The following is a 9,017-nucleotide window of genomic DNA, read 5'->3' as shown; positions in this document are numbered from 1 at the left end:
TTTTGTTCTTTCTTTTTTCGTTTTTGATTGTGTTTTTTTCTTTGGGTTTGTATTTGTGTTTTTGGTTGGTTTTGCGTATGGATTTGGTTTGTTTTCGTTTGCTTTTTCGTTTTTTTTTTGTGTTGTTATTGGTTGGTATTGGTGTTTGTGGTTGTGGTTGGGTTTGTTGTTAGGTTTTTGTTTTCGTTTGTATTTGTAATTGTGTTAGCGTTATGTTTGCATTTTGTTGTTTTGGTTTTAGTTGGTTGCGGTTTGGGTGGGCAATGCCGGATTTATGATGATTACTAAACACACAGGTGATGGTCTTTAACAGAAAGGTTTTTCACAGAAGCCAGAGCAGGGCCTGGCCGGGACGGCTAGTATATATATATATATATATATATATATATATATATATATATATATATATATATATATATATATATATATATATATATATATATATATATATATATATATATATATATATCTACATGTGTGTCTGTCTGTCTTTTATGCATTATTACAACTTTCACCCGATCGCCAAGAAAGTTTGAGAAGTTGTTGAGAATTTGTTTTTGCGGCTTTTGCGGGAAAAAAAATCATGTTAGCATGAGTGGCGGCGCGTCATTTGACATCCCTGAGCAAACCCATCCCGATGGGTGCATAACTTAAGTTAGGTACATCAAAGGTGAGCTTATCACATTATATCCCATATGCCAACGTTACAGAAATAGATAAACTGTAATGTATTTACCCAAATGTAAAAACTCAAATGTAAAATCATTACGTTAGGTAGTTAGTACCCAGAGGCGTAGCTAGGGGGGGGGGACATATTATCTATTGAATACCTTAACTTAAATGGCATAAGCTACCTAAGCTTTACTTTATAATTATTATAATCTAAATAGTAATGCATTATTTCATATTTAAAAAACATTTATTTCCTACTTTTTATTGTATAGTTAAATAAATGTTTGTTATAAATTTTGTATATAATGTATTTAGCAAACTTACCAAAAATATCCTTGAGATAAATAGTGTTATGCGTCTGAAGTGGAAAATATCTTGGTTTCGTTCTATCGCCTCCAACCCAAACAGCACGGATTATCATATTAGGACTTTTAAAATAAAAGGGGTCTATCAAAGCAAACCAGCGCATCGGTTCAGTGTCATCACAGTAGCAATTGGAATTGACATATTTTCGTTCTCTTTGATCACTTAATTTGCAGCCGTCTGGTTTGAAGAAATCCTTTCCAAACCAGCAATACTTGAGAAAAGATAATACAAGAAAAATTTTAGTGCTTTAATGAAGCGCAATTATTTTATTTTAAAAGCTAGAGTCGACATCTAAAACATATTTATACTTTAACAACCATGGCATCATATTTAATTTTAAAATTAAAATAAAAGGAGTTTGAAAGGAGAGTGTGGTAACGCGCCCGAGTAAAACAACGGCTTATTCCTTCCCCCCCCCCCACCCCCACCCCTCGGAGAAGGTCTACCCCTCCCTCCGAACTAAATGGAATTTATATAGAAAATATATACTTTTAACAGTGAAAACAACTTTCAGTAAATGCTGTAAAGGGGAAAGGTGGCAACTCCAGCTCCAATCCATTGCTAAATCCGGATTAATGTATAGATCCCATATTAATCTTTTAGAAAAACCAACGAATGGCAACGAAAAGTTATAATCACTAAGTGCAGCAAGGTTTCTTGCACAAACTAAAAAACAAGTATTTAGCTCAAAAATAACTTGTTCTTAGATACATATCGTCAACTTGTCACCAAATATCATAGTGTGTAGAAACTTCATCCGAGGTTTATGCTCCTAAAATCATTTAAATTTTATTTTCTGGAACATTTCCAAAGATACTCTATCTGCGGTACTTAATATGTAAAACGTTATTTTTTAAAAACTATATTATTTTTTTCATAATTATAGAAAATGTACTAATTACCCCAGCCCATTTTTTCCAATTGGCTAAGTCTTCGCAGCCGGAATTGCAAAATGAGACTTCAAAGGTTGGTTGAGGTCGTTTGTGCGTTATTATGTGCCATTTGTCCTTTGGTAGATGAAACTTGCCATAGACTATCAGTGGATCCCTCCCAAACACCACACACCATGGACACCGGGGCAGGTAGCCATCTATTGTAGCGTTGATTCCATTTGCTCTTTGAAATTCAAGAGAGTTCTGATCGGTTTCGCTTTCTAAAGACGGACATTGGAAAAAAAATGACACGCAAGTTAAACAGAGAAAAAGTAGTTGTAAATGATGTATGGAGTTAAACTGGACATGTCATATGCTAAAATATATATGAGGATAAAGTTAAACATGTCAAATGCTAACATATGTATTGGATAAAGTTAAACGTGTTATATGTTAACAGATGTGTGGGGTTCAGTTAAACGTGTCTTATGCGTCCAGACGAATGGAAATTAAGTCGAACATGTCGTATACTAACAGTGCGTTTAAAAGCTTATTATTTTAAATGTTTTTATATTTGTTTTACTCTCTTTAGCACAAATGTGTCGAGTTATATACAAACCCACATTGGGAATAAATATTTAACTAAAAATCTTTCGCAATGTTAATACAATTATTCATAGCTTTAAATTAGACTCTGTATAGCATAGTGCTACATCAATGGAAAAAAATCAAACTTTTTATTGCAAGTTTTCATATTTCCTTTGAGTATGAATATATATATACATTACATTTTTTATCATATAAGTATCATTTTATCAAAATCATAACAGAAAATATATTATAGATACATTAATTTACCAGTAACGATAAAAAACACACTCAAGATTAAAGTAGCGAAAAGCATTTTTCAAACTCCGACAAGTGACTTGTTCTATGGCTGGGTTGGGAAAACAATGCTGAAAATTTAAAATAATTTCGTTATCAGTTGTTTGCGTTTGGTCGTCCATAGAAAACATTGATCTCGCCTCCAGCAGAACAATCAGACTTTTTATTTTGGTTTTACTTCCAACAGAAGACATTCATAATTAGCTACATAGCTGTTCTATTTTTAACCTCTCTCAAGCAATCGCCATTACCAGTGACTCCACTACTTAAACAGATTAATTCCTCCTCAGTGGCGTAGCTACTGTAAAGCTAGCGTAAGCCAGGCATAGGAGCCTAAGGCACGTAGGAGCCTTTTTTTACTCTTAAAAAAAAAAAACTTTTACATTGGAATTTTAATATTTGTTTGATATAAGTCCAACATGTGTCAATGTTTCTCTACTTATTTTTGACATTTCATTTGTTGATCTCATTAAGCTTTAATCAACATGACGCTACTAACACTATTAATTAGTTTTCGGGTTTCATCTAATCGCCAAGAAACTTTAGGAATTCGTTGAGAATACTCCAGGCAGTGTTTTTATTTCCAGACATTTTTTTCTGAAAGAAACTCAGACTTTTGATAAGGTTTCTGCCATTAAATTTTTATTTTATTTCGGAGGGCGCGCCCCGCAGAAAGGCGGTGACATTTGCAGAGGCGTAGCGAGGGGGGGGTCCGGGGGTGCGGACCGCACCGCGTGACACCATTTAGGGGGGGTGACACCAAGGCACAAAATAGCAAAATATATAGAGATAAATGATAATCCCACTTAATTAAGTGATTAATTCGAGTGTTAAATAGTGTTTTAAGAGGTGCAAATCGAAAGTTTAATGGGGGGGGGGGGGGAGATGCAAATCGAAAATTGAAAGTTTGTCCCCGTGAAGGGTCGCTACGCCTCTGGGGGGTTACGCCATTAAGTGCCGCACCGGGTAAAATCCGACCTCGCTACGCCACTGGCCATTAGCCACCCAGACTTTCACAGCGGCTAACTTTGCACCTGCGGTTCGTTGATTGGGTGTCCGTGGCAGCGTTCCTATTTTTTTCAGCATCAGCCGGTGTCCTCGGTTTCTCCCATGAACACTACGGCGCATATAATCGTTTTAATGAGTGACCTACACTAGTGACACGGAATGAAAAAAAAATCGATTACTAAATCTAATAAGGGTTGACCTTCGGCGCTTCAGCAGTAGTAGCGGTTGGGCGTCCAGAGTTACCCAGAGGCTACCTGAGTGCAAAGAATCCGTTGATTGCGCGTCCTGCAGAGGCAGGGGTACTAATTGATTCAATGATCAAACTGCACTAAGGGCGGCTTTCGACGCCTCCGGCGTACGGATGACACTAATCACACGTGTATTCTATACTATGTACACGGTGGGCCTCTACGTTCGATAAATTAACTGAGTCTGGGTTTGCAACAGGCTACCTACACTAGTGTATCCAGTCACTCCCTCGACGCATTTAATACCTTGGCGGTGACAGAAAGAGATTCAACCTCATTATTACGGAGGATGATTAACTTACACTCAGTGCTTTCATAAACACGCTTAAGGGCGTCTGAGCGGTAGTGTGGACCAACCAGCGCCCCAGAAACAAAGCTTCGAAAAAATAAAGCAGTGGCGTGGCTTAATTTTTAACCATCTCAGTTTTTAGGAAACAATGTCATAAGACTAAAAATACACGTTGATGAAACTTTTACAAATTGTTTCGTTACTCTGATATGTAGAACTAGATCGCAGCAACGCGGACTGGTAAGCTAGTCGGTATAAGCATTTTTTCACGGTGATCGGGAAGGAAATTTGTGTCTCTCATGTACTTTTTAAATCCCATTATATTCTCCTGATAATTTTTTTATGAAACAAATTGTAAATATGACCAGTGGGTCAGGAACTTAGCCATCCTAAAAATCGAACATACAGAAGCAGCTAAAATGAATCTCAAGAAACTTACTACTAATTTTTCTAAATCAAAAGCTTGAAGAAAAAAAAAACAGATCTAAATAAATCATATACAATTTTAAAGAATTGTGTTAGGTTGGTGGCGTCACAAGGTCAGGTGTGTGTTGCCGTGCTCGTTTACAAAAGGTATCGCCCCATTAGCATTTTATGTGAGGAGTCACCTCTCTTTCAATAATCTTTTATTATTTTAGCTTGATGCAACATAGTTTTGACAGTAAAGTTTACAATGTTATGTCATGGAGTCACGCTTAAATGTTGTCATCAGCCCCCCACTTTGTGACGTAACTGTGTTTGGTTACTTTAAAAAAAATAACTTTAAGGCTATAACATTTTTACAAATCTAGGGGGTAGTTGGACTACATAATAATATAGTATACATGCACAATCAGGACGTATAAAAGACCAAATGTACAGAATATTTATCTATATACTACTAAACTCATGTTTGTTTACATGTTTGTATATTTATTTGTTTTGTTCATTGTTTTTGTGTCTGTTTGTTTACAGGAGAGAATCTGCACTATACGTAGATTTGTAAAATAGTGTTTAGGTAGAGAACAACCCTAGATCTACAATCTAGGTCAAACCAAAATTAATAAGTTAAAAATAAAAACCATTTTAAAATCACAATAAATCTTTGAGTTTTTTTTATTAAACTATGTTAGTCCTTAAATATATTTCTTAGCTTGAATGATCATCTTCTTCGAGAATTCATGAGATTTACCTATCTAGGTTCTAGATCTTGAGCTACAGCAAAAACTATAACGTAAATTCTACATCTAGAACCTAGATCTAGAATCTATAATATTTCAGGCCTTAATTATTTTATATAAATCTTTGTTGTTTTTTTTTCAATGGAATTGGCCAATTTGGGATAATATTTAATTTGAAATAATACTATGGCCTGTTCGCGTAAATGAAGTTTCCTAAGCAGACTAAAAGTAAAATATATAAGTAAATACGTCCATGATCATATGCGCCTAGATAGCTAAGGAATTCGTGTATTAGAGTTACCATCCGGGTTGCACGGGTTTGAGTCTCATCATGTTAACGTTAATTTTTTGTCAATTTCTTTTTAGATGTGAATGATAAAGTTGCCTATCGGAACTTGGCTGGATGCAGGGCAGGTGAAGTAGAGTTTCTGTATCCTCAGCCTATGAAGGGATAGTGTGGTCAGAGCCATGCTTGGCCGGAATCTTTTTTTTTTTAAACTTTAAAAACATGTTTGAGACAAAGAGGGACACTGGACATGTGAAGTAGAGTTGGGTAGGTGTAGAGTTCGCCTGTGACATCAGCATTTGAATGGATTGTGTGGTCAGAACCATGCTCAGCCGAAATCGGTGTTTTTAAAATACAAAAACGTCTGAGGTGTGTCGTCTTTTTAATGTGAGGTCTGGTTATTTTGTGATAATACGTGACAGATGTGATGTCATTTACGGATGACCCCCGAAACCCACAGTTATCTAACAATAACGGGTTGTCTAGTATTATTTAAAACCCTTTATCGTAGGTGGCAGTTGATTTTTTTTTTGTTTCAATGGCTTACAAAGGGGCCCGCTAAGAATTTTTGCATTGGGGTCCGAAAATCCTAGCTACTCCACTGTTCCACCTCCGTAATCTCATGCGTAATTGCAAGTGTATGATAAGTCGATTTCTTCTGATCCAATGTAATAATACTTCCAATACCTGCGCCCCTTCAATTCACCAAAAATATTACATTACCGTTTCTTCAAATAGTTAGGCTATTTATTAGTTATCTGTACTTCATTAAATCAAGAGCAGAACATCGTTACTGTAATTAACAGTTCCTTAATACTTTAAATACCCGTTTTCTAATATTAATTACCTTTTCTACGATACTTTTAATCCATGTACACCAATCTATAATAATAGTTTCGCTGTCTGTGTATCTATCTATCTGACAAGAACGCTCTGGAACGCTCTAGAGAAAACATAAGCAAAAAAAGAACGCTCTAGAGAAAACATAAGCAAAAATTCTGACAAGAACGCTCTAGAGAAAACATAAGGAATTTAAAAACATGCACAGTAATTCGAAAAACGAAATATGACGTCGACACATTTAGCGTAGAGTAGAACATAATCTCAAACCAGAGAGTGCACACAGTAATGTAATGACGTCATTGATTATCGCGTAAACATTGAAAAAAAGGAAATGTTGTCTAATCTAAATGGTTTGCGTGAAGAGTTTCTTGCATACAATTCTTCGGGTAGGGGCGAAGCCCCACCCCACGCGTAAGAACGTCTGAGCCCCCCCCCCCCCCCTCCCCAACTCAAAAGAAATTTCTTCATCGATACTCTATAATAAAATTACCGCCTAATTAATGTGTCTAATCTAAAAAAGTGGTTTTCTTGCAATTTCTTTAATGCAATTCTTCGGGTAGTGGCTAAGCGCGACACCAGTGTTTCTTTCAGACTTTTTCCTCCCCGGAGAGGGATGGGGGTAATTGAAATTTTCGGGGGCTGGGGTAGAATTTTCGGGAAGGGGGGCGGACACTGGAAAAAGTATATAATTATATTTCGTTGAATGGGACGGTAGACATGATTTTTTTTGGGAGTGGGGGGTGGGGGGGTAGGGGTGGGGGGTGGTGTTGTGTGGGGGGGTGGGGTGGGGTGGGGGGTTCCTCATCGATACTCTATAATAAAATTACCGCCTAATTAATGTGTCTAATCTAAAAAGTGGTTTTTCTTGCAATGTCTTTAATGCAATTCTTCGGGTAGTGGCTAAGCGCGACACCAGTGTTTCTTCAGACCTTTTCCTCCCCGGAGAGGGGTGGGGGGTACTTGAAATTTTCGGGGGCGGGGGTAGAATTTTCGGGGGAGGGGGCGGACACTGGGAAAAAGTATATAATTATATTTCGTTTGAATGGGACGGTAGACATGTTTTAAGGGGGGGGGGGGGTGTGGGGGGGGGGGTGGTGTGTGTGTGGGAGGGGGGGTGGTTTTAGTTTAGACTTTTTCCTCCCCGGAGAGGGGTGGGGGGTACTTGAAATTTTCGGTGGCGGGGGTAGAATTTTCGGGGAGGGGGCGGACACTGGAAAAAGTATATAATTAAATTTCGTTGAATGGGACGGTAGACATGTTTTTTTAGGGGGGGGGGGGGGGGTGGGGGGTGGGGGGTGGTGTGTGTGTGGGGGGGTGGGGGGGTGGTGTGTGTGGGGGGGGGGTGGGGTGGTTTTAGTTTAGACTTTTTCCTCCCCGGAGAGGGGGTGGGGGTACTTGAAATTTTCGGTGGCGGGGGTAGAATTTTCGGGGAGGGGGCGGACACTGGAAAAAGTATATAATTATATTTCGTTTGAATGGGACGGTAGACATGTTTTTTTAGGGGGGGTGGGGGTGGGGGGTGGGGGGTGGTGTGTGTGGGGGGGGTGGGGGGGGGTGGTGTGTGGGGGGGGGGTGGGGTGGTTTTAGTTTTAGACTTTTTCCTCCCCGGAGAGGGGTGGGGGTACTTGAAATTTTCGGTGGCGGGGGGTAGAATTTTCGGGGAGGGGGCGGACACTGGAAAAAGTATATAATTATATTTCGTTGAATGGGACGGTAGACATGTTTTTTTTAGGGGGGGGGGGTGGGGGGGTGGGGGGATGGTGTGTGTGTGGGGGGGTGGGGGGGTGGTGTGTGTGTGGGGGGGGGGTGGGGGTGGTTTTAGTTTAGACTTTTTCCTCCCCGGAGAGGGGTGGGGGTACTTGAAATTTTCGGTGGCGGGGGGTAGAATTTTCGGGGGAGGGGGCGGCACTGGAAAAAGTATATAAGTATATTTCGTTGAATGGGACGGTAGACATGTTTTTTTAGGGGAGGGGGGTGGGGGGTGGGGGGGGTGTGTTTGGGGGGGGTGGGGATGGTGGTGTGTGTGTGGGGGGGGGGGTGGGGTGGTTTTAGTTTAGAGAAACCGAGACAGCACCATCAGCCTAGCGCCCGTTGTATCCTTCCTCAACGGGCCATTTTTCTAGTCTATAATAATAGTTTCGCTGTCTGTCAGAACGCTCTGTCTGACAAGAACGCTCTAGAGAAAACACAAGCAAAATAAAAACATGCACAGTAATTCGAAAAACGAAATATGACGTCGACACATTTAGCGTAGAGTAGAACATAATCTCAAACCAGAGAGTGCACACAGTAATATGACGTCATTGATTATCGCGTAAACATTGAAAAAAAGGAAATGTTGTCTAATCTAAATGGTTTTGCGTGAAGAGTTTCTTGCATACAATTCTT

General features: G+C 39.1%; 1 long non-coding RNA gene across 1 annotated transcript; it reads right to left on the bottom strand.

The window, feature by feature from the left end:
- Window positions 1-1,977: 1,977 nt before the first annotated feature.
- Window positions 1,978-6,658, bottom strand: LOC131933212 (uncharacterized). The gene is made up of 3 exons (XR_009384890.1): window positions 6,634-6,658; window positions 2,769-2,866; window positions 1,978-2,191 (listed from the first exon to the last, which is right to left on the bottom strand). It is a non-coding gene; the product is annotated as an uncharacterized LOC131933212 (long non-coding RNA).
- Between the last annotated feature and the right edge of the window lie 2,359 nt (window positions 6,659-9,017).

Source organism: Physella acuta, unplaced genomic scaffold (assembly GCF_028476545.2).
Source record: "Physella acuta isolate Inbredline_101_S28 unplaced genomic scaffold, ASM2847654v3 ptg002406l, whole genome shotgun sequence".
NCBI lineage: Eukaryota > Metazoa > Mollusca > Gastropoda > Physidae > Physella > Physella acuta.
This window is presented reverse-complemented; position numbering and strand designations above follow the sequence as displayed.